The 27,291-nt window shown below is 35.6% G+C and overlaps 1 protein-coding gene across 12 annotated transcripts in view; it reads left to right on the forward strand.

The window, feature by feature from the left end:
* NCOA1 (nuclear receptor coactivator 1) overlaps positions 1-27,291 on the forward strand; it is a 241,668-nt gene that overhangs the window by 78,420 nt on the left and 135,957 nt on the right. For 9 of the 12 annotated variants that reach the window (XR_011972410.1, XM_072633863.1, XM_072633870.1 and 6 more), the window contains one exon: positions 5,757-5,897. The gene's annotated coding sequence lies outside the window, so the exon portion shown is untranslated. Of the gene's footprint in view, positions 1-5,756; positions 5,898-9,574; positions 9,649-25,272; positions 25,352-27,291 lie in introns of those variants that run through there. The other 3 variants (XM_072633864.1, XM_072633865.1, XM_072633869.1) reach the window with 2 other exon arrangements.

Consider the following 27,291-nt stretch of genomic DNA (forward strand, 5'->3'; position numbering starts at 1 on the left):
ACTTGGTACTGGCTAAGAAACAGAAGGGTAGACAAGTGGAATAGACTAGGTACTTAAGACACAGTAGACAATGAATATAGCAATCTACTGTTTGATAAACCCAAGGACCCCAGCTTCTGGGATAAGAAATCACTGTTCTTCAAAAATTGTTGGGTGAATTGGATAAGTGCGGTAGGAACTAGGCATTGACCAATGCCTGACACTGTACACAAGAATAAAATCCAAATGGGTACACGATCAAGGTGTAAAGATTGATACTATGGACAGATTGTTCAGGAATAGTGTAGTTATCAGATTTATGGACAAGGGAAGAATTTTTGACAAAAGAAGAGATAGAAAGCATTATGAGGTGCAAGACAGATAATTTTGATTACTTTAAGTTGAAAAGTTTTTGCACAACCAAACCCAATGCAACCAAAATTCAGAGGGATGTAGAAAACTGGGAAAGAATTTTTACAGCTATTGTCAGTGATAAAGGCCTCATTTCTAGAATCGATAGAGAACTGAGTCAAATTTACAAGAATACAAGTCATTCCCCAATTGATAAATGGTCAAAGGATATGAACAGGCAGTTTTCAGAGGAAGAAATTAAAGATATCATCATATGAAAAAATGCTCTAAATCATTTTTGATTAGAGAGATGCAAATCAAAACAACTCTGAGGTACCACATCACACCTGTCAGATTGGCAAACATGACAGAACATGAAGGTGATAAATGTTGGAGAGGATGTGGGAGAGTTGGAACACTAATACGCTGTTGGTAGAGCTGTGAGCTGATTCAACCATTCTGGATAGCAATTTGGAACTGTGCCCAAAGGGCTACAAAAATGTGCATACCCTTTGGTCCAGCAATACTGCTTTTAGGACTGTATCCCTAAGAGATCATAAAAATGGGAAAGGGTCCCACATGTACAAAAATATTTATAGCAGCATTCTTTCTGGTGGCCCCAAACTGGAAATGAAGGGTAGGTGCATCAGTTGGGGAGTTGCTGAATAAATTATGGTATATGAATGTAATGGAATACTATTGTGTTATAAGAAATGGTGAACAGAAAGACTTCAGAGAGGCCTGGCAAGGCTTATATGATCTGATGCTAAGTGAGAGGAGCAGAACCAGGAGAACTTTGTGCACTGCAATGACCACAGTGTGGGAGAGTTTTTCTGGTAGACTTAGAACTTCATTGCAATGCAAGGACTTAATTCCCAATGATCTTGTAAGGCAAAATGCCTTCCACATTCAGAGAAAGAACTATGGAATTCAATTGCAGAATGTAGCAGATCATTTATGTGTGTGTGTGTGTGTGTGTGTGTGTGTGTGTGTGTGTGTATGTATTATGTTTTGGTTGTTAGATGATTTCTCCCACTCATTTTAATTCTTCAACACAGCATAAGTATAGTGAAAATGTATTTAATAGGAATGTATGTGTAGAAACTATATAAAATTGTATGCCATCTAGGGGAGGGAGGGGAAAATAATAATCCAAGTTATATGGTAGTTATTGTAGAACATTGAAGATAAATAAAATTAATTAATAAATAAAAAGATGTGTTGTTTTTTTTTAAAGAAAAAAGAAATGTAGTTCATTCTTCTTCACTAAGTTGCTTCATGTAGAGGCTAGTTGACCACTCATTGGGTATGTTGCAGGGAGATTTGTATTTAGATATATTTGCACTGCAGTGGCCTTTGAGGTTTTGGGATCTTCAGGATGAGCCTTGACTGTGCTGACCTCCTACATCTAGTGCCTCGTGAGAAGTGGCATATAATGTCTTCATAATGACAGAATGACTTGCCTAAGATTATAGTTAGTTTTGGAACTTTGAATAGAGCTTGTCTTCTGATTTTAGATATAATGTGCTTTCTCTAGCACTATACCTCAATAAATATCTAACCTCAGGTCAATTTTTGTATCATTTTTATTTTTATTTTTGTTCTGTTTTTCTCATTTTTCTGTCTCCACATTCTTTTCTTCATGTTTATCTTGTGTCTACATTTCCTCTAATTGTTTGTATTATTCTTGATCCAAGAAGCACTTGGGATACTCATGAACTTTGACAGTGTCTAGCCCTTGTTCCCAGTGTAGATTCTTATTTTCTTACCATGATTCCATCTGCACTTGATACCTTAGTTAATTGGTGACATCACATCACATGGGGAGCCCATTCTATTTTTTTGATTTTTTAGAAAACCAATTCTAGCTTGGTTTAATAAGAATAGTAAACAAATTTCAATGTATGTTGTTGGAGAAAGAAATAGCATAATTTGACAATGACTTGATGTGTACTGAGGTAGAAAAATGAATAAAAGATATGTTTGAAGTCCCTTTCTTCAGATGTCAGGGACATGATGGGGAACCAGAATTTTGAAAAAATTGTAAGGGACAGCTCTGACTTTGCCATATTGCATTTGAATGTACCCATTTTCAAAGCAAGTTTGCTCTAGGAGGATAATTTGAATTAAATGTGGGATTTCATAGTTTAAAGAATTAAAAAAATAAACAAATAGCCAGAAACCTATTCCTTTGGAGCTACTTAAGGATTACTAAATTACAGAACCCTTTGATTAAAACTTTTCATTATGTCCTGAGATACTTTGAGAACTTATTTTAACTTAAGTATTTCAAAAGATACATAATTTTATTAGTATTAATACTTCCTCTACCTCCAGATCTTCTTCTCGTTAGTAGATGGTCTTATGAGTTAGTATAGCCAAAAAAAGTTCATCACCTGGTATTCAGTCATCTAATCCAATCATGAAGCTTTTCACACTTAACTGTGCTATTCCATAGAAGAAAAACACAAAGTTGGCCACCAGCTCTATAATCAAAATCCTTGACATCTTGGTAAGATCTGCTATAGCTTGTGGTCTACTTGTATAGCTTTTGAGAATCATAAGTTATGACCTGCCATGATGAAATATCTGAGTAGGGCATCAGTCAAGGTGTTCTGGTCTACACTTACCTCTGGTTGGGTACAGTTGTTTGGGCTTGAGGTCAGAATCAGATGAAATACTTGTAGACTGTACACCGTTTTTAGAAGAAATTTACTTTAGAAACTTGCTCAGCAATGGCCCTGGAAGGATATTTATCATTTATAAAGCTTTATAAACTTCAGTTGGTCCCAGCTACCCTGGCTTCCTTTGCCATGATGACATACCTGCTCAGAAGGATGTGCTAACTTGCACTGCAATGGAAGGCACATGCCAGGCTTTTATGCCTTAAGTGACTGGAAAGGCACAAACCTTATTCCCTTGGAGCAATTAACTTTTGAAGACATTTTCGATGCTTTTTTTTAAAGGAAAAAACACTAGCCTCAATATCAAGGACCTTCCAGTCTTATTGCCATAGATTCATGAAGATTAGTAAATAATGCTCCTATAGGAACTCTCCTTGAAAACAGTTTGTATAAAAAAAACCCAAGGATTTTATTTCATGATCCTCTTTCAGAGCTTCACCTTTTTACTACTGATACAGGCCAGAAATTCAAGTTCCACTGAAGTTGAAAAATGGGCCCAGGCCAAGAAAGGCAATGGGGAGAAGGGAAGGGAACAAGTATTTATCAAGTATATATCTACTCTGTTTGAGGCACTGCAGTAATCACTTTATAGATATTGTTGCATGTGATCCTCAAAAGTCTATGAGGTAGATGCTTCCTTTTTTAAAGTTGAAGAAACTGAGGCATACAGAGGTTTAAGTGACCTGCTGGTCACACACCCTAGTAAATGTCTGAGACCAGATTTGAATTCATGTCTTCCTGACTGCAAACTTGACACTGTATCCAAGGAAGTAGTTACAAATATTGAAATCTAGCGTCAATTGATTTTTAACCTTCTTTTTAAATTGAGGGTGGAGGGAGGGAAATAATATAAGAAATTAACAGTCTTAGATCTAGTGAAGAAGGAATATCCATTCCTGCAAAACTAACTCAACCTTCTCCCACTTCCTCCAGCAGTTTACATTTCTAATTTGGTAATAAAGAATTCTTAAATTCTTGAGTCAGGCAGTAAAAAAATATGTAAAATTAAAACTATTTGTTTTCATCAAATAGATATAATTTGTCTTTTTGAGAGTCACAGAAAAGTACTTATTAGAAAGTAAAAAGGAAAGTGTCAGAAAAAAGTAATTTTATATAATAAATCCTATACTCAATGTGTAGATTAATGAGAGCCCTAAACAATGCATATATCCATAATCTTGGGACAAGGTAAGGAAACATCTTTGTCTGAAATTATAGATCATAAGAATTAACGTAAAGTAGATGAGATTAGCCATATGTAGAAGTTGCTGATGAGACATAGAGTGCTTCTCAAATGTTAACAGAGTACTTTGGGGTTATGTCATGTCTTCATTATGGAATCTGAAACCTAATGATTAATTGAAACATATACAGAGTTATGTTATTATTGGATTTTGAGTTGCAAGGTACCTTAGAGGTTATCTGTTGCAACTCCCTCATGTTACAGCTGTTGAAACTGAGACCCAGAGCAAGTATCTTCTGTGTGCTTTCCATTTTTATTACTTTGGTGCATCTCAGCCATGAGTAATGAATTTTCCTCCAGCTATTTAAGTGGTTGAGGTTATTATTATTACTATTATTTTTAAGGAATGCTTGTAATTGAATCTATGCAACTATTGAATATGCTTTGGCGTACTTTGAAATATACATTTTGTAATTATTTTAAATGAGATTTCTCTTTTGCATTGGAATCCTATTGGTTTTTGTGAGCTTATTGTGTAGTCTTCAGTTTTGATGAAAGTATCATCTCCATTTATTTGCTGATTTCCAAGGACTTTCTAAGGAAACCATCAGTAAATAGTGATAGTTTTGTCTGCTTTTTGCCTGTATTTATCCCTGTACTTTCTTTTTCATCTCGACACTATCTTTAGTATTTCCAGAACTATATCAGATAATACAAGAGAGAGGGGGCATCACTGATTTATTCCTGTATTTTGGGGGAGAGTTTCTAGTGTATTATTCCTTTTTTATATGATTGCTACCTGTTTTAGATACCATAATTTTGTCATTAGAAAAAGATCCCTCTATGATAATACTTTATAGCGTTCTTATCAAAAATTCATTTTATATTTTGTCAAAGGCCTTTTCTGTCTTTATTGAGATAATCACTGTTTTAGATGTTTTTGTTTTTGATATGATTGATTATGCTGATTATTTTCTTAATGTTGAACCATTCTTGCATCCCTAGTATAAATCCAACTTGAACTCTAGTGAGTCTCAATTACCTCCAGGATCATGTATATATCTTGTATGTACATACTTATTTGCATGTTGTTTCCCCCATTAAAAAGTGACAACCTTAAGAGTAAAAGACTACAAATTTGCCTTTCTTTGTATCCCTCTGGTTGGGGTAGCAAGGTATTGCAGTGGATAGAGTGATGGACCTGGAGTCAGGAAAACCTAAGTTTAAATCAACCTCAGACACTTACTGCCTATGTGACTGGGTATGTCACCTAATCTCTGTGTCAGTTTTCTCATCTGTAAAATGGGGATAATAGCACGTACCTTTCAGGGTTGTTGTGAGCATCAAAGGAAATAGTAATTATAAAGTACTTAGTAAGAGCTACATAAATGTTAGCCTCTATTACTACTACTACTAGTAGTTGCACTTAGATGGCATTAATAAATGCTTGTTGACTTATGGTTGTTGACTGAAAAAATATTCATCCACAAAACTACCCATTGTTTGAAAATATTCTGTGGCTAATATCTACTTTTTTGTGACATTCTCATTTGTTTCAGTTACCTCTGCAGTTGGCCTCAAATAAATAGACCTCAAAGATTCAAGCCCTCTCTGGAAAGCATCTTTTCTCCATTCCTTACGAGTATTTCAGTTGACCTGAACTGTTCTGCATGCTCATTATGAACAAAGAAGTCTCCCTGGTATGTATTATAAGTCTCTATTTTGAAGAGCCTTCTCTTCATTTTATAGTGGGAAAATTATTGATCACTTCATGACTATTACACCAATCAATCAATAAGTAAATAAATAAACAGATTCCTCTCAGCCAAGAAATTTGAAATGCGTTAGGAATAGAATAGCCATTTCCCTCAAATCAGGACACAAAGATATATTACTTTTGTAAACCCTCAATAAAACTACATTTTTTTATTTCTGAAGTTGAAACTATCCTGGAGAATTTGGGACATATGCTCAAAGTAATTATAAAGTAGCTATAAAATGTATAATTTCATGGTTAGGATTTGTGGAGAAGAACATAAGGCGACTAAGCATTTTAATGTGAAAATGGGCTTAAAGAAAATATGGTAATAGACTTTATGTGAAAGAATGCTTTATTTAGAGTCAGAGGAGTTAGACTCCTCCAAGGCCTTATCACTTAGCACCTGGGTGACCTTGAGTAAGCCATTTTAACCTCTGGGCTTTAGTTTCATTAACTAGAAGACAGATGGATTGGATTAGATGACTTCAGAAGCTTCTTCCAGCCCTAAATCTATGATCTTGTTATCTCTTATAAGTGAATGAAGATTATGAATATGTGAAGACATCATATTCTTTGAAAACTTTGAAAACAATAGTTAAGAAAAACTGGATAGTCCAAATGCTCCTTTACATCTATGACATTCTGACTAACCTATGATTAGGTTCAGTTACTCATTATGTGCATAATTTTGAACTTAAGATATTATGGAGACTAAAGAAATAGAAGAGATGGCCCTTATCCTCTTGGAGTTTAAAATCTAATTGAAGAAACAGACTCAAAATTTACCCCAAAATATACCAAATTAATGTAATGTAATGTAATACAGGCTAAATAAATAGATGATTCCTGATAGAACAGTAATTATATTAGAATCAGATGGAGTTAATCATGGAAAACTTTCTGAAAGTATAAAACCAAACTTTAAAGGAATATGTAGATTCTTAAGGAAAGTAGGAATGATATGTCATGTGTGGGTCAAAGCCATTTGTGTATGAATTTGCATGTTATTCTGATAAAATATAAGCTTCTTGGTGGTAGAGAGTTGTTTGTATTTCTTGTCTTTGTTTCCTCAGGACCTAATACAGTGCTTGTACATAATCATCAGCACTTAATAAATGTTTATTGATTTTGAATGCAAGAAAATCAACTTGATTAAGGTTCGGAGCCTGTATTTAGAAGAAAAAATGGGTTTGGTGAAATTGAGGGTATGGTGGGAAATCTGAACAGAAGAACTAGAGTTGCAAGAAAAATTAGAAATCCAGTTCTACCTGCCTACCAATTGACTCTTCCATTCTCATTAGTTTTTAGAACAAAGCAGGCTTTTAATTGAAGGCCTTTGTTATACTTTGGTGTGATTTGCTAATTCATTTACATTATTTAGTGTCTGCAGGATAAAAGACATATGAAAGATTCTAAGGTAACATTATTGATGCTTATTTGATGTGCAAATGAGTTAACTAGTCACTGTGATTATTAAAAGTATGCTTGGAGATTGAAGGAGTCATTAAAATGAAAGATGTTGAATCAAGAAGAAATCTTAAAGAACAGAATTGTGAGAGTCTTAAGTATCTGCATCAAAAACAACAGTAACAAAAATATCCAGGTAATGTGTTCTAGAAATTGGCAGTCAGCAGATTATAGTCTTATTCTTTAATCCATCCTCCGCTTCCTATTTCTTCATATCTGTTTTAGATTTATTATTGAGATAAGCTAAGCAGGTAGACAAGCAAAAAAAAAAAAAAACCTTTTCAAGGAAGCATGTGACATATAAAGTCTACCTAAACTTTTCAGGCAAAAGATATATGAAGTTCTGAGAGCAGTATTATAATTAATGCTAGCATCAGCCAAGGCTTTTCAGTTTTGTGACAAAATTTATGATGTGATAAAAGCAGATCTTTGATTTGACTTAGTCGTTGGTGTTTTTGTCTTGCATTTCAAAATAATTGATTATCTTCATACATATCAGACTTATTTGGCCCAGTATTAGAGGCATAGTAACTTCTTTTGGTTTGTAACTAGAGGACTCACTGGACTGTTTGGAATAAAATTTGGCTTCATTTGCTGTTTAGAACATTGTTATATGACCATTATGTAAAAAATTAGTGCTAGAAATAATAAGGGCTATTTAATACAAAATGCATTAATCTTAAATGTATTGAGAATTTCCCCCCATTTCTTTATGGAAGTAAATAAACTACAAAATTGGGCTTGATGATGCATATGTAATTAAAAGGGGAGTAGAAGCCTTTTCTGATCCCATAAATTGCTAGTCTCCCTTCATATACATACACATCTTCTCCCCCTCCCCCATATCCCTTACACATGCCACTATACCGTATCCGTTTTGCATATACATGTCTCCTTAGGCTAGATTGTAAACTCCTTGTGAATGGGGACTATCTTACATTGGTCAGTAACCCCCAATGGATGCTTAATAAATTATTATTTATTGACAGGTCAGGGCTTTTTACATACACACACACACACATATGTGTACACACTGTGGCAGTTTAGTAATAAAAATTATATTATGATACAGTGATTCTTATTCTTTCCCTCTTTCTTACTCCCCTTTCCCCTACCACTATATTAGGTATATTGATTTTTAAAATATAATTTTTTTATCCTTTTTTAACCATATTTTTGAAACTTGAATCTCAATTGGGACTTTTTGTTGCTAAATTCATTTTTATATCACAGAATGTTGGAAGTAGGGTCATACTTGTCTGAGTCAAACTGATGAACATTTACATGACATGAAGACGTATAATAGCTATGATTTAAGGTTATAAAAAAGTAAACTCCTCTGCGTATCTCCATTTTATAATGGATCATTTTGTATTTATATGCCTATTATTTTGCTGTTTTTGTCATCTTACAAGGCTAAAGATCAATTGCAGCATAGTTTTTTTCTTTGAATGCGTGCATTCATTTATACTGCACTGCAAAATAAAATTAGACAACATGATGAAAGGTCTACTTTTCTTTTTTTTAACATGTCAGACAAGTCTCAGAGCCTTTTAGAATTGAAAATCCTTTTATATATCAGGTAGATTAGTGTGTGTGTGTGTGTGTGTGTGTGTGTGTGTGTGTGTGTGTGTGTGTGTGTGTGTTTTATCCATTTCCTTTGCTGCTTTTCCTTCTGATCTTGATTTGGCTTTTAATCATTTTGTTGCTCATAAGCATCTGAACCAGAAAGCAGGGGAGGGAAGAGAGGTAAAATTCAAATCATTTAATTTCCCTATGCTTTAGTAGTTCTTAACTGTGAGACTTAATAGGGAAGGTTAAAATATTTGCTTATGAAAAGTTTTGTTATAGTCTGTAAAATTCATTTGTCCATGCCTTTTCACTTTACATAAGAGCAAATAATTGAATATGGCTTGTAATTGTGAGATTTAGAATCTACAAGGAGCAAATATAGTGTTTTTTAACCTTCATTTCCCAACATTGATTGCTTGTTTCTAATGGGTATTTTAAGTATATAAGAACTTAATCTACCTTGTCACAGTGGTTTTTTAATTAAAGAAATTGAAAACATTGCTTTTGATGCCTGATTGTTGAATTCAAGCCAATATGCATGTTTTTAAAATGTAATTAATGTAGTAACGTCTTTGTCAGGTGCAACAGGTATCCCAGAAGAATCACTGCTGTTGAATGGCTGAGGCAATATGTGTTTAATTATCAGTCAAATGGTAAGAGATTCAGTTAGAAGAGTTAGTCCAGAACCTTTGGGTGGTAGCATATATTAGAGAGAATTCATATTGAATTTATTACAAACAACCAAGTATACTTGGGACAAAGGAGTGAATGAATCTTCAAAGCAGGATGCTATTCATCTGTTTGTTTTTTAGCCTAAAAACAGACTATTTTAATTGGATACCTCTGTGGTAAGAAGTTATTGTTTCTTTTTAAGTCATGAAAGTATTAGCAACTTTCTCCTATTTTTCCTTCTGAACTTATTGTCTATAGCAGTCACTTTTGCACCCAGTCATTTGTGACTTGGTGTTGCTAGTTATTTATCTGTAAAATAAGGATAGTGCTGCTTGCCCTACTTATCTTGAACATGTCATTGTGAGGATTAAAGGAGATAATTTATGTAAAGTTCTTTGTAAACTATTGCTCTGTATATAAATATCAGGTCTGATTATCATATATATGTTTACATATTTGTATTTACACATACACGTGTGGTATTTTGTCTCTCCACTGAGGTGACAACCTCTCTGATTGTGGGCCAGTTTTCTATTTTATTTTATCTTCCTCCACAGTGCTTTGGAAATGTGCAAGTAAGAAATCAATATTTATTTGATTTTTTTTTTTTTTTGGCTTTAGGTTATCTTTATTTTTAGTAGTCAGAGCAGTGGCAGTTGTCTACAGTACAAATTCTATAGAGAACTATTTAGTAGAAAATGCCTGTCACCTATGGTATTAAATTATCTGAGAGCAGATTTAGTGAACATTTCACCTTTGTTTTAAATTACACTTTCTCCACTACCCTGTTACCTCCCAATGCTTAATAATAATACCATCTACCTTTCGATTAGCATGCTGAGCAAAAAATTATGTATTTCATCACTAACCATGAAAATAAATGTGTAAATATTTAAACTCCATAGACTTAACTTGGCAAAGAATCTTGCCCACAAGTCTTGAAGAAATCCATTTAAAATAACCGCCATCTTTTATAAAGAAAAATACTGGTTGTTTTAACATTTTGTTAATAATTGATGAGAGAAGTAAGACCAACAGATGAAATTAGTGATTTCATATGTGCATTTGGGAGATTTTACAACTAAATAATCAAGATTTTTCATCTTTATTTGGTTCAAAAAATTAAGATTTATATAAACACATTTCCAATATTGCTTTATAATCAGGATGTACTAAAACTGTAGCTGGTGGCTGAAGTTTTCCTAAATCTAAAGTCTTCAGTATTTGGAACATATGTGTGACTGTCTTTAGAAAAACAATTTTTATGACTTCTTCATTTTTGCTGTTGTTGCCGTGTGGGATATAGTGGTTATCTTTTTCATGAAGTCTTTGGTTAAATATACCCAAGATATTATGAAACCATAATGTATTATTTCCAATATGTAGATGACAGACAGGGATCTGACACTTATTTTCCTTTTCAGGCATTACTTTTGTAATTAGGATATTATTTCTCTCTTGGACTATTATTATATCCTCCTCTACTACTTTTGAAAATGTAGCCTCTGAGAATGTTATTGCCCTCTTTTTGAGTCCTTCTTTGTTCAAAAAGCACCAGTTGTATCAGATTCAGCTCTCTGGGTTTCAAAGCTCTTTCACAAGGTATTTCACTTCCCTAATCTCCTCTTGTACCTTTACTTCTTTCAAGCAGAACTGCTCAAAAGCTCTCTTAAGCATTAGTCTCATGTTCCCTTTTAAGCTTTTTATGAAGGCAAAATGGGTTCTCTTTCTCTGACTTCCTGTTGAATTATTGTTTGACCATAACTGAAATAAATAATTTTTAAAATAATAGCCTCTATTCGAACTTTATTCCTCCATCTTCCTTTCTCAAATAGTCATGACAGAATTTATCAGATTGTTCATCTTAATCTTTCCCAAAATATATCTATTTGTAACTCAGACTAAAATTCATGATTTAGACCATGTTTATATTTCAGATCAAGAAGAATACTTGCTAGCAGTGTGACTTTGGTCAAGTCACTAACTTCACTTGACCTTATTTTCCTAATTTGTAAAATGAAAATATTTGGCCATTTCCAAAATTCTATAAAATTTATTTTTTTTATGTAGCCATACTACATAGTCTTCACAATTCAGGTAAATGTAGACAAATTTAAAGCAATGATGTTATTTTGGTTGGGGTGGGCTGTTTCTTAAGGTAGCAACAAAATTAATCATCTGTTGATTTAATGGAACTTAAAAAGTTTTAGAGTTAGAAAAGGTATTTATTAACTTAATATTTATTCATTGAAATCCAGTCTTTGCGAAGAGGAATAAAGATTTAAACAGTTGTGGCAACACCAGCTCACATTTATGTAGTGTGTTTGTCCTTCGTTGCTGAAGAAGACCATGGCATCAGAGAAATGATGACATGACTTGCACTTGACTTTGTTTTGAGTGAGGGAGGGCTGTGCAGGTCACCAGCCTCACTTCTCCTCCAGAGCCATCTGAATCCAGTGACTAGATATTCATCAGGATGACTGGAGATGACCCAGGATGAGGCAATTGGGGTTAAGTGACATGCCCAAGGTCACAGAGCTAGTGAGTGTCAAGTGTCTGAGGTGAGATTTGAACTCAGGTCCTCCTGACTCCTTCACTGGTGTTCTATCCACTGCACCACCTAACTGCCCTCACAATTATGTAGAGCTTTGAGATTTACAAAGTACTTTCTCCTTTTGGAAGTAGATAGCAAAACAAATTGTGAATGTTCTAGAAACCTAAAAGAAGTATGCATTTTGAATTTGAAACTACTGCTTTGGTCTAATCCCCTTCATTTGATGAATGGAAGTCACATGTAAGTCAGTTGTAAAAGGTTAATTGCTTTGCCAATAGTGACATACCCACTTAGTGGCAGAACCAAGGTTAAAAGTCCTGACTTCTGGTCCCTTGCAGTGCTTTGCTTAACCCATGCTATCTATCTGTTAGGTTAGTTAGTTATTTACTGAAGCTAGTTTGTGAATACATTTTTTAATTTAGTGAAAAATAAAACATTTCTAATTCAAGAAGAATATGTTTTTTTGAATTTTCAACTAATTTAGTTGTAAAATGTAATTCTTGATTCTTTTAATAAAGAGGATATATATTTTTGAATTTTTAACTAATTTAGTTATAAAAACGTATTTTTTTTGACAGTAGTGAAATAGACTTTTAGCCAGGAAAATATGAGAAATTTAAAATATTGAATTATGCTATTAACTTAGCATTCACATTTACTTTTATTCATAGAGGGGAAAAATAATTCAATTTAATTGAACAAACCTGTGTTAGAATTGGGGATAGTGACTGGATCTGTGATTTCTTTTGTGTAAGGAACTCTAGATGAGGAATCTCCTCTTATCAATCAGGTCAGCACCTTCTGACCTGTCTTAGAGAGTTGCCTGAGGCACCAAAAAGTTTAGTGACTTGCCCAGGGTCGTATAACTCTGCTATATCAGAGGAAGAACTTGAATACTTGCTCTGAGGTCAGTTCTTTTTCCTCTATGCCCTGCTTACCCCTCTTGTCCATTTTATTTTCCATCTCCATGCCTTTGCACAGACTCCCTTCCCTCATGCCTAGAATGTATTTTTTTTTTCAGTCAATCAATCAACAAGCATTGTGATTGATACTTTGCAGTTTATAAGTTTCTCAGATAGAAATAAATCTCCGTGAGGACAGAGACTTTTTTTTGTCTTTGTATCTCCAGCATACATTTAAGTGCTTGATTTATTAATGGATCACCTTGAATGAAACTGTTTTCCAGGCATTCGGTCAACTAAGTATTAAGTTGTTTACTTTGATCCAAGCTCATTTTATTAATGAATAGAGACAACATTTACTTAGGTATATAAAAGATACCTTTAGAGGTTTCAATGGAAAGATAACTTTAGAGAGTTAGGAAATGAAATCCTGAGTTCAGGGAATAATTAGCTGGCTGACTTTTAGTGAGTATTAGAATGTGAGATGCTTGAGGGCAAGGACCATGGTTTTTCCTTTCTTTGTATCAGCAGAGCATGCTTTGGCATAGTTCCTTTGGCACAAAGTAAATTCTTAATAAATGCTTCTTGAAATAGAAGGCATGAGAGTGATGTGAAGTAAGTGTGGAAAGATAGGCTTAGTCAGACATGGCAGGCCTTTGAATGCCCAGCCGCATCTTTATTACTCTTTGAGCTCTCTTTGTGACTGTACGTTCTCCACCATGCCACAGGAGCTTCCTTACCCTGTCCCTTGCCTTTCGGCTCTAGTACACTGCCACCCTTTCTCTGATTTGTTGATTCCTCCCAGAACCAAGATTTTAAGGAAAGTGCACAGGCCAGCCTTGTCTTCATTATGCTTTGGATTTTACCACTGATTTTGGACTTTCTCCACCATACCTCTCTCAACCGCCTTCCAGAAAATAGTAGAAGGCAAGCTCCTTGAGAGGAGGAACTGTCTTTTTTTTTTTTTTGCTTGTATCCCTAGTGCTTAGCACAGTGCCTGATCTTCAGCACATGCCTGTAGTCTTATTTATATAGGAGTTTAATGAGCATCCAAACGAACAGAATACCTAAAATACCTAGTTTACGGTGATATCTGTAAGCATTAATTTAACCTAACTTATAAATATGGGAGTAGGTTGGAAGAGTGAAATTTGGTTCCCTTTCCTTTCTTCCTCCTAGCTCATTTGAAATAATCACAAATGTAATCATAGATTATGTATTACTGTGCAAACAAAGGGGATATTAATACCGATACTCTTTTTAAAAATATGAATACCTCTCCGAGTCAGAAGAGAGCATGGCCATTTGAAAAAACACTGATTTGTCTTTATCTTCCCATAGTGACCCATAGAAGTGTGAGAGTTCAGAAGGTCAATCAGTTCAAGTACTTTTGTCCTGGAAAACCAAAACTAAAGACTTTGATTATTATGCACATCTAGGGAAATTAAGGAGATTTTGGGCTTATCTTCCCTAAAATGAACCAAGTGGTAGAATATGAAAGGCTCAGGATTCCACTTTGATAATTACTGACAAAATCATATCATATATATACCTCTCTGTGTAGTTCAAGCAGGTATTTCAACTAGTAAGAAATCTTGGTTCACTTTATGCGGAGCTAAATTGTTGTGGGTGATAAGTATAGTTGCCATGGAAATCATTAAATTACCTCCTTGGTAGTTTAAACAGTAGATTTAGTTTAGTTATTGACTCTGTGTTTTAACTCATTTTAATGTGTTTGTGGTTCAGTTTGGTCTTTTCCCAATTGAAGATCTTAACCTAGGATGAGATAAGAGTCAGAAAAGATGGGAAAGATTGGGTAGTTGAAGGGGCTTTTTACGTAGAGGAGCCTTTCTCCAGGGAGGAAACATAAGTTTGAGATGTGAATAGGGGTGTTGCCTATGAGTTAGTTCAATTAAATATCCATCATGGTATCTGAGACCTGGAAAGGACATCAGCAGCTGTGTAGTCCAGTGTGTTCATAGGGAATCCCCCTATACCATACCTGGAAAATGATCATTGAGCCTCTGCTTGAAGACGTCCAAGGAGAGAGAACTTGTCATCTCTAGAGATGTCTGTCAGTTAGCATTTATTAAGTGCTTCCTATGTGCTAAGCACTGTGTTAAATACTGGGGATACAAAGAAAGACAAAAGACATTTCTTGCGCTTATGCTTAAAATGTAATGAGGGGAATAACATACAAACAGCTATATAAATACAAGATATGTACATGATAAACTAGGGGTAATCTCAGAGGGAAGACACTAAGATTAAGGAGGTCTGGGAAGGACTTTTTGCAGAAGGTGGAACTTTAGCTGAGACTTAAAGGAAATTAGGGAAGCTAGGAGGCAGAGTTGAGGGAGAATGTTATAAGCATGAGGAACAGTCCTTTCCAGGAATAGCAAGGAGGCCTGTGCCACCTGATCACAGAATATGTGGAGGGGAGGAGTAAGGTATAACAAAACTAAAAACGGTAGGGAGGAGCTAGGAATGCTAGATTATGAAGAACTTTAGAAACTAAAACAGGATTTCATAATTTAACTTGGAGGTAATAGGGAGCTACTGGATTTTATTGAATCAAACTTAAATTTGCTGCTGCCTTTCTGCAATTTTCACCCATTGTTCCTGGGTCTGCTTTTATGGCCAAACAGAACATAAGTATTTGCTCTCCCATATTATAGCTCTTCAAATCTTAATTAGTTTCCTGAATGGGTGGTCATGACTGTCACATATCTGAGTGGAAATGGTCACATACCTCATTTGTGCCCCTTTTGTAAGGGGAAAAGTTAAAGGAGTTGCCATAAGAATGATATTTATTTATTATTTTAAAAAGTCATTTCTTTTAAATGACAACTTCACAAAACAGTACAAACCATAAATGTTATTATAATCATATGAGCCAAGGTTTCTTTGTAACTAGAAAGAGAGGGGTGAGCAAACAAGGTGCAGGGATGGATTTTGATGTAAACCTGTCTCATGTCCTTGGGTCTCCTAGTGAAGGCTTCCTGCTGCTAATGTGGGAGGGAGTGTAGGGGTGCTGAGTGAGTTCAGGGTCAGTGAGCATCAATTTCTGGTTTTTTGAGTTTGTTTTTTAACCTTCTTTTGCATACTAGATATGCTGCACCAGTCCTGCGCAACAGCCTGTGGGACACCTGTGGCCCATAAAGGATTTTTGGGTGGTCTGCAGAAAAATGTAGGATTGCCGCTGTGCACTCTCTCCTGTTATAGTCATGTGCTCTGTGGCAACCAACCATTTTCAGTCTGTTTCTAATTTAACCTAGTGGCTCAAAAAAGTTTAGCCTTTTTAAAATTTTGCCCCTCTCTACTGCCAAGTTGTGCAAGTCTGTCTTAGACCATCAGGACAACTGAAGTTGCTTTATTTTTATCACTTTCCTTTTCATAGAGGTTTGAGAGATCTGAGGAATCAGAGAAAATATCTAATATCCATCCTATTGGTCACATAATAGGAAGTTCAGCAAGATTTTATTAAGCACTTTCTTTGTGCCAGGCATAATGCTAAGCTCTAGGGATAGGAAGAAAGGAAAGGGTTTTGGGAGTGAGCAATAATAAGTTCTCTTTTGAACATATTTCATTAGACAGATGGGAGGATTTTGGAAAAAATAAGATGAATTGCGTTTTGGATGTGTTTTGTTTTGTTTTTTTACCATCTTCAATTCACTTTCATTAGTTCTTGACCCCTTCTACACTTTCCTAAAGGAAAATGTCTGAAAAGTACTTTACTCCAGAGAAATATCTAATCAATCATCCAGCATTTATTAAGAACTTACTATGTGCTTGTGCTTGTTCTATGCCATGTATTTATAAAGAAATGCAAAAACAAGCTCTCTTTCCTTCAAGATAATATCTGTTGGGCAAAGGGGAGATAGGAGACAACAGGGAAACAACTATAGAGCTTTGCCACTGTACCCTAAGGACCATGGAACTTTTCCATCTGATTTGCAGTGGAAACCTTCTATATGTATTGTCTTCCCCATTAGGATATGAACTTCTTAAGAACTACTGGAGAGCTCTATGACTGTTTTAATTTTCTGTGTGTATCTCCATCACCTAGCAATGCTTTGAACATAATTAAGAGTTGGACAGAGAAGGGAGATTTACTGTACTCCCACATAAGAAATCCTTCCTTCACTTTTTAAAAGTTAATTTGTATTCAGTTTTCAACAATCTTCCCTTCACTTTTTGAATTCACAAATGTATCACATTTGAGATACAAGCCTTTTTTATGAGCATTAAATAAAAATATTTTCTCAAAATCTTTATTATTATTCCATTGTAGAATTTGCATTTGGGAAATTTATTCATTATTAATAGTGAATTATTAACAAAATGACCTAGTGGAAAATGAAGATGAATGATTCAGAATTATTTTCAGATTTAGTATTACAGTTAGCTTATAGCTTGATTTCTAGTAAAAGAAAATGTAGTTCTTGGAAAGGTCATGAAAATTTTATTATCTTTTAAAATAAATATATTTTTTGATATCTTTTATTTTTATATCATCTGCATTTCTCAGTGCCTTCCTTTCAAGTACTGTACTTTATGTGAAATAGTATTTACAGCTTTGATATTCAAAGTAAAAAAATAGTTTAGTGTTTGTATTTAACTGTGAAAATTGAAAAATTATGTGAGACAGTGAAAATTGCATTGATTATATTCAGTATCCGTACAATTTTGTTGTTCTATCTGTAGTCATTTCTTAGTGCGTATTTAGATTTCATCTTAGTTTAAAAAACAAAAAATAATTTATCTATTTTATTTCCTGTAGTATTAGTAGTTTGCAGTCATTGAAAGGAATATATGGTTTTCTAAATAGGTTCCATTATTTTCATCCATTTCAATCTGGGCATAAATATTCATTGTTAATGGTCCAACGTCCCTCTCTTCCCCGTTTCACCCCCAAGAAAGAGAGACTGATGAAACAATGTAATTGACTGCCTGCCAAGTTGCATTATATTTCATTGCCTGTCATTAATTAACCTCTTCAGACCCTAGACAGTTCTCTTCCAACTTTACTTTGTATTTTTCTTATATGTTCAGATTATACATACATGTATACATATATGTTTTCCCCATCAGAATCAAAGTTCCTTGACAGTAGAATTGTTTACCAGCATTTGATATGGGGCCTGGTACATATTAAGTGCTTAATAAATATTTGCTGGTTGAACTCAGATTAGCACATTTAGCATATAGTGGTAGCTAATAAGGAGCTTTAAAATAATTGATTTTTATAAAGCATTTGATCTATATCATCTCATTTGAATATACTTTCTGTTATGTCATAGTTGATAGGGAATTGGGCTTAAAGTCTTGAAGATCTGGGTTTGGTTCAAATTCTGCCTCTGCTAACAGGCTGGATGTGTCCTAGAGCAAGTTGTTTAACTTCTTAGTTCCTCCACGCAATTAACTAAGAAATAATCTTTCATAGTAGATAGAGAATTTTTCCTTCCTTACTGGGAGTTTGTAATATTAATGAAATCATAGTTGGGGTCCAAAAGGCCAGCAACAATTTTATGAAGTCATCACTACTTTTCAGATGAAGAAACTTCAATTCAGAGAGGTTTTTATTTGCCATTGGTCATGTAACTAGTGTCAGAAGCATGATTTAAACCTAAGCAACTCTTGATTTCACGCCTCTCATTGTTTCTAGTTTATCACACTTAAAAAAAAGTCTAGCTTTTTAGGAGATACTGTACAGCATTGTGGAACTGCAGTGCTAGAGAGGACATGTGGAGATACAGCATGTGGAGATACTTTGGTACCACTCCAACCTGAGCAACAGATTTGAGTTTTCCTTCGTGTCACTGGATCTGGGTTGAAAGTACCATGAATTATTCACTTAACAAACATTTATTAGGCACCTATCATGTGCCAGAAATGATCGAATACCTTTATTTTGTAGCCTCCTGAAAGGTCCCCAGATGGGAATATTAGCCTAAGAAGGTAGATCCTTTCCTTTGCAAATGGCAAACTGTGCCCTCTATGCTCAGTTAGGGTTTTCTGTTGTGGAAATGAGGGAAAGATTTTAAACGTACCTGTGCTTTTAAAATTTAGGAGTTAAAATAATTTACAGTTCTTTGTGCAAAATAGTTCCCTTTACATAAACTCTGTTCTCTGATGTTTATAGCAACCCCATGAGGCACATAGTTAAAATATTGTAGTGATTCAGGGGGCCAAGTGACTTGTCAGGCCTCATAGCTAGTATGTGGCAGACCTGAAATCAGAACTCAGATTTTTCTGACCCCCTATCTTTTTCCAACTCCTTCATTTTATATATGATGAAATGGAGGGCCACAGAGATGAAGTAACTTAGAGCTAGGTGTGAATCTGCAGGTACAAAAACAATGGAATAGAAGGCAAAGAAAGACATTTCATTAGAGGCAATGATAAAAAGCAATAGGTTGACCATAACCTATTTACCAAACATAGTAAGCATGGAAAGTGGGTGAGGATAAATTCAATGTATGGTTTTAGGTGATTGAGACTCAAATCCGTTGTTCTGGGTTTGGAAATGGCTCCAAGCTTTCATTTAGCTCATTTGCAAGAGGTGGTGTCAGGAGGTCTCTGTCCAGGGTACTCCAGAACAGGGCTCCTTGCTAATGAGACCTGATATCATTGAGCATCAAGAAAAAAGCCTTTCTAAGATGGGTGGTAGTGGAGATACCAGGTAAAGCAACCTAACAAGAAAGGAAGAAGCAGGGACATCTGTGACAGCCTTTCTGAGCCAGTCTGTAGAGTGAAGCTGCTTCAGGAATTGTCAGTCAGTATTACCACAGAGGCAGCCTGATATGGTAGAAAAAACTTTGGATTTGGCATCCAAAGACTTGAACCTGAGGCAGTAGAAGAGTGGGAAGATGCTGGATTTGGATGAGAGCACCTGGTTTCAGATTCACTTCCCTGCTATTTATTTCTTGTGTGATCTTGCCACTTAACCACTCCAGACTCTAGTTCCTCATCTGTTAAATAAGGGCTCAGTGAGATGGCCCTTGAGGTCCCTGCCAGTTCTAAATCAATGTTCTTAACTCTGACTCAGCTATTTTTTGACTAATCAAGTCATTTCATGTTTAGTTTCCTCATCTATGAAATAAGGATATTTAAACTATTTGACCTCTTAGATCCCTTCTGGTTCTAATTCACAGTTGCTATATTCTTGCATTCCTTATTTCAAGAAGCTTATATTCTACTGGGGACATACAACATGCATGTAGGTAAATATAAATAACAGAAAATAATTTCAGGAAGAATAGTACACTAACAACTAGAAGCATCAAAAAGGATCACTATGGTAGGAGATAGCCCCTGCACTGTACATTTTGTAGGAAGCCAAAGATTCCAAGACACATATGTTTCAGAAATGGAAAGCCACAGAGATAGGAGATAGAACTGCTAGCTGACCAGTTTAACTAAAAGGGAGTTTTGAATAAAAGCATAGAAATGAAATAAGACTAGAAAGATAGATGGGAGCCATATTTTGGCAGGTTTTAAAGGATTTTATATTTTATTCCATATGATAAACCTTTGAAGATTTTTGATGAGGGAAGATGTAGTTAGATCTATGTTAGGGAAAACAATTTGGAAACAGTGTCAATTGTGCATTGAAAAGTAGAGAGATTGGAGGGAGAGTGGCCAGAGAAGCTGTTACAATAGTTCCCATGAGAGGTGATGAAGTCCTGAACTTGACTAGAGGATATGTGAGTGAGGGGAGAAAAGGAATTGATATGAGATATGTTATAGAGGGGGAAGATGCAGCTTGGGGAAATTCAGAAAGGAGCTAAGACCTGGCTATTCCAGGTTGATTTGATCTGGAACACAGAACAAGACTCTTGGGAAAAGATAGAGGCTTGAGGCCTGGATACAGGGTGCAGGCATCCCTATAAAGTCTCAAGAGCAACAAGGCCACAGACAGAGAGGCTAGATCCTGAGCTGACACAGCTCCTTGGGAAGATAGTGTGAAGAGAGAAGCAGCAGGCCTTAGGACAAGACCATACGGAACATACATTTAGGATTTGTGTCATGGATTATGAGCCTGTAAAAGATATTGAGAAAGATTGTTCAGATAGGTAGGAGGCAACCAGGAGAGAGTATTTTTTATATATGTAATCTCAGAAGGGAAACGTTCCTTTTGTGTTGGTAACTATGTATTTGTGAACAGTTTTCAGCTAAGGAAAGAAAAGAAAATTGAGATGGACAAATTGACATTTTGATGGTACTGTAGATAGTACCATTAATGTGACATTAACAGATTTAAATGCTGATTCTGAACATCAGCCATAGGACAATTACTGGGCATTTAATTGAAAATTTAACTTAAGAGAAGTATTTTCCAGAGCAAGTGGAAACAATTGATCTAACTTCCCTTACTTTCTTGCAAGACTATCCTATTGACCTATTTGATCAGACCACCAGTGCGCATCCCTTCTCTTGACAGTTAATATAAGTATAGCCAATTTCTGATTATATGTGATAACCATGTGAGAGGTTAATTCCAATTTATCAAGCTCCCTTTGTGGTCTAGATTCTTTTTCAGCTAACATGACCAATTTTTTTTTTAAAGGCATCAGTCCATTAATTATAAGGACTGGATGTATATTGAATTTGGCATTTCATTTGGGGAAAGAGGTCAACATATATGCTATTTGTTGGGGTTTTTGTTTTGTTTTGTTTTTGTGCTGTACATGAGAGGAAAATACTGAGACTTTTTGTAGGTTGATTCAAAATAAAATAATACTTCATCTAGGTAGAATTTCACTGTTTAGCATACTTTCTTGTCTTTATCACTATCAGAAAGAAAGAAATAAAAAAGGCAGCTAAAATAGATGTCAGAGAATCTTTGCTTCACACAATTACTAATAATTATTTGGTTTACAGTTCTTTCCCAGATTAAAAGTGATAGGCATGCAGGACAGTGACTAGAAATAAAAATTTAAGCCTGGATCTGGGACTGGCTCAAAGAAAATAAAGTTTGACAAACAAACATTATAAAACATTATAAAACCAAGATTTCTTCTCTACAAAAACAAAGCAGGCTGACACCATTTGGTTTATAAGGAAACAACCCAATTAGTTTCAGTTGTCTCAGAAGGCTTTATTGCCTTATAGCATTCTGTAGTAATCTTTGTTCTTAATGTGATCACTCTTGGTCATCAAGAAAAGGGTAAATTATATTCAGTATCCTTGGTTTAAGAAGGTTGTGATGTAATTCATCTTAGTGTTTGCATGAAGTCTTAAAATTAGAGAGATGCAAGGGGAGAGGCTTGAGTAAATATTTATTTCAAGGAAAGGAGGTCTAAAAAGTTTCATTACCTGCCCAACGCCACAGAGCAAATTGTTAGATGAAATGAGTCAGGATAGAACTCAACTCTCCTGACTCCCAAGTTAGTACCCATTCACTCATATCATTAAACCTTCCATAAAATTTTAAACAAGGAAAAAGAAACAAAAAACTTTTTTGATTCTTGAAAGGGTAGTCCTTAATTTAAAACTTGTTCACTATTGAGAAGTTACTCAACAAGCATTTATTAAATGCATCCTGTGGACCAGGAACTATGGTAAGTGCTGGGAATAAAAAAAACCCAACCCAGAAATGAAACAGTTCCTTCAATGGAAAGATAATATGTACATTTATAAGTAAAACACCAAATAAATACAAGGTAATCTGCTGTGTGGAAGCATTAAAGCTGGGTGGATGAGGAACGATCTTATGTAGGAAATGTCATTTGAGCTAAATTTTTGAGGAAACTTGGACTTCTAAGAGGTAGAGTTGAGAAGGGAGTGCATTCTACTCTGAAAGGACTGCCTGTACAAACAAAGGAGTGGAGACAGAAGATGGAATGTCATATTCAGGAAGTAGTTAAAAAGGCTAATGTGGATGAATGAAAGGAGATAATGTAATAAGCTAGAAAAAATAGATGGGGCTAGCTTGTGAGAGATTTAAATTCCTAACAGAGGAGTTTAGATTGAATCTTACAGGTTTTAGGGAGGTATTGAAATTTAATGATCAAGGGAGCAACAGACCTCTGCTTTAGGAATATCATGTTGTCACCTATATAAAGGATTAATTGGAAAAAGGAGGGATCAGAGGCAAGAAATTTGGACTCTTAATAAGAGGTAATGAGGGCCTCAGCTAGGGTGATTGTACTGCGAGTGGAGAGAAAGGGATGGATGAGGCAAAAGATATTGTAGAGGTAAGACCTAGCAACTTATTAGACTGAAGGCAAGTGATGATCTGAGTTGGAATGAAGCTCAGTGGCTGTCTACACTGGGCCCGTACAACATTCAGCCTGCCAAAGGATTTTTAACGGCCTGTGAAAAATATAGAGGATGTAAAACAGGATATGCACAACATACCATCTGGGGGTCACGTTGCTGGTCCTCAAGCAGCCTGCAGCCCTATTCTAAACCAACTTATACATGAAAGGAATACTGTCATATCATAAATGGTTTCATTCACCTTCTGCTTGAAGACTTCCAAGGGAGAGGTGCCCAATACTTCTTGAGCTATCTATTTACATATTTGAGCAGTTCTAATTATTAGAAAATTTTTCATGTCATCAGACTTAAGTTAGCCTCAGAAGGAAGGCACAGTTTCTTACCAGGATTACTTGGAACTTTATAAGTCCTTTTATTGTTTGTGCTATATGGGCATAGCCTTTGAACACCTGGAATTATGTCTAGCTACAGTGAGTTACCAGAGTTGTATTTTGTGGAGGAATTAGGTTGAACATAATAAATTATGTGAATGCGCTCAATAACAGTGGACTTTTAGAGTTATTAGTCACAAAAGATTTATAAAGTAAAGGTAACAGTAGACTAGGAATAATAATAGCTGGACTTCATAAGCTTCCCATATTTGTTTCCATTAATCTCTTTGTTGGCAAGATTTGGGGGATAAGTACAGAATTCCCATATTTCTCCCTTTCAAGTCATGGTTTGACTTTGTAGTCTAGGTCACTGTAGGTGTTATGGGAACTTGGGACAAATTTTGACTAGCCTTTTGTCTCTCTACTCCATGTAAGTTTCAGGAAAAATAGATTACTAATAACTAGGATACAGTAGAAAACACTGTTTCTGATCAGAGGCCTTTAAATACCTTGTAGTGTATTTTTAAAAATTTTGTCCTAGAGGTAATAGGGTTGCATTAAAAATTTTTGACTTTACAGGAAATGGAGAATTGAATGTCAATAAAGAGAGCTATAATGTCTATAAAGAAAGAGATGATAGCTTTTTTGACCACCATATTACATGGTTGAGTCATTGAGCTTGAAGTAAACTAAAACTCAGTTCTATTTTTGATGAAATGAATTGTAAAGTGCATTCTCTTTGAACTATGTCCATAACTCAGGACTGAAGTCTTTAACTCAGTTGTCATGACTTGTCACAAAAATGCCTACTTTCCAGTGCTGGGATATTAAAGTGAGTCATGAAATGTGTGCTGCTGAATTTGCAGGAGCCACCATCATTGCTCAGATTCTTTCTTAGCTGTACTATGGCCTGACTCCTAAGCATTACCAAATCCATCCATAGACCATATGGGAAACACATATTGCTGAGTATCTTCCTTATAGATGCAACAATCAGGGTCATGTATAACAGTACCAGAAAAGAAAGGATGGAAAAACCCTGATCTCTACAACTAATATGCTGCAAACTTTTTGAAATCTTTCTCACCAACCTATTCCCCTTTTTCAGAAGGGTCAGGTGTGTCTGATCCAGGTATACCAGCACAGAATGGAATAATTCAGTACCTGATCCTGTTCTACTGGTTATGGATGGCGTCTTTTGTTTATTTTCATTGCACAGCCCCAGCTGAATTCCCAGACCTTCACTCTTGTTCCTAAATCAGATAAATTTAATAGTGCAAACAGCAAGTAATCAGGAATGTAATAACCTTCATGAATTTTATTCATGGCTTCTAAATGCTGTTTTAAAAAAAAAAGTGCTGGTACCTTAGTTTTTCCATCTGTTAAGTGGGGATGCTAACACCTGACTCATGTAATTTATGAGGACAATTCTTCTGGGAAGAAGTTTTAAATGTTTACAATGATTAGAAAATAACTTTTAGAGAATCTTAGAATAATTTGATTACCTAAAAAAATCAAAGGCAAAAGAAAATTGCTACCACTATTTTTCAGGCTATTGCTCAAGAAAATCTCCTATACTAAGTGGCACCAGGAGACAGACTACAGATTGTAAGAATTCATCAGATTCTATGTAAGTATGTGCAGAACATACAAAGCTGGTCTTCCAAGCCTGATGTGCTTAAGCTGAATCTTGAAGGAAATCATGGATTCCTAGAAGCAAATGTAAGAAGGAAGAACATTTCAGGCATGAAGGACAGACAGTGAAAGGTGTAGCAGAAGTAAGAGATGCAGTGTCCTGTGTCAGAAATAGCAAGGAGATCATTAGGGCTAGACTGTGTAAAATATATGGAAGGGAGTATTTTGTGAGAGTTGAAAGATAGGATAGGACCAGCTTGTGAAAAGCTTGAAATACTAGATAGAGGAATTTATATTTGATATTGATTGGTTGTTGTCCTTCGTTTTTGAAGAGGACCAAAGTGACATCACCATGATAAAGTGAAGTTTCAGTGTGTCCGACTGTGATACGAGCTCAGAATGCTCTACCACAGATTAGGCACAGATAGTCCATGTGAATTTTTGAAGTGAGTACTCCAAATTTGTGCATCCTACATTTACTTTGTGCTGTCTCTTTCTGATGTGGACATGCAGTGCTGAGTGGTCCTATGCCAGTGTCTCCCATGTCGCACAGTCAGATCTAAAGTTCTTGAGAGAGACCTTGAGAGTATCCTTGTATCCCTTCTTCTGATCACCATATGATCGCCTGCCCCATGTGAGTTCTCCATAAAATAGTCTTTTTGGCAAGTATACATTTTGTATTTGAACACTGTGGCCAGCCCATCAGAGTTGCGCTCTCTGAAGCATAGTTCGAATGTTTGGCAGTTCAGTTCGAGCAAGGACTTCAGTGTCTGGTACCTTATGCTGCCAGGTGATCCTCAGAATCTTCCTAAGACAGTTCAAATGGAAGTGATTCAGTTTCCTGGCATGGCACTGGTAGGCTGTCCACATTTCACAGGCGTACAACAATGAGGTCAGCACGACTCTGTAGACCTTCAGATTGATAGTCTAATACCTCTTCTCTCCTAAACTTTTCTTCGGAGCCTTCCGAACACTGAGCTAGCTCTGGCAATGCATATATCAACCTCATTGTCAGTATGTACATCCATGGAAAGTACATTCCCAAGGTAAGTGAACTTATCCACAGCATTCAGAACTTCTCCATTTGTTGTAACTGATGGTTCCATGTATGGATGATGTAGTGGTGGCTGATGGAGCACCTGTGTTTTCTTGATGTTGATTATTAGGCCAAAATTAGCAGACATCAGGGAATTTGATTCTAGAGAAAGTAGGAACCACTAGAGTTTATTAAACCAGTCATACAATTCTGTTTGTCCATTGAACAATCCCTTCATTAATTCCTACCTTTTGCTCACCTCACAACAGTTGCTCATTCTTGTCATTCTGTCTCATAACATCACTTGTCAGTCCTATTCTCTACTTACATAGCCACCATGGTATTTTAGGCACTTATCTTTTCACTTGGCTTACTGTAGTGGTCTTCTAATTTGTCTCACTGCCTCACACTTCTACCCTCTCCAAACAGCTGTCAAAATACATTTCTAAAGCACAGGTCTGACCATCTTCCTCACTTATACAAACTCCAATAGGTTCCTTGGATTCCAACCTGGCCTGAGATACTTACCTACCGTGTGACCCTGGGCAAGTCAATTAACCCAGTTTGCCTAAGTTTCCCCATCTGTAAAATGAGCTGGAGAAGGAGATAGAAAACCACTCCAGTATCTTTGCCAAGAATACCCCACACGGGGTCATGAAGAATCAGACATAATTGAAAAATGACTGAAGAGCCCTTTAGTCTCTGGGATTAAATACATATTTGTCTTGGTATTAAATTAAAATCTTTCGCAACCTAGTTCCAAACTACCTTTCTAGGTTATTTATACAAGCATACTCCATGGTCCAGCCAACCTTGCCCCCTTGCTACTCCTGAAATATGGCATTCTTTTTGCCATTTCTCTGCTTTTACATAAGCTATCTCCTATTCCCATAATGAAT

This window comes from Notamacropus eugenii, chromosome 1, assembly GCF_028372415.1.
Source record: "Notamacropus eugenii isolate mMacEug1 chromosome 1, mMacEug1.pri_v2, whole genome shotgun sequence".
NCBI lineage: Eukaryota > Metazoa > Chordata > Mammalia > Diprotodontia > Macropodidae > Notamacropus > Notamacropus eugenii.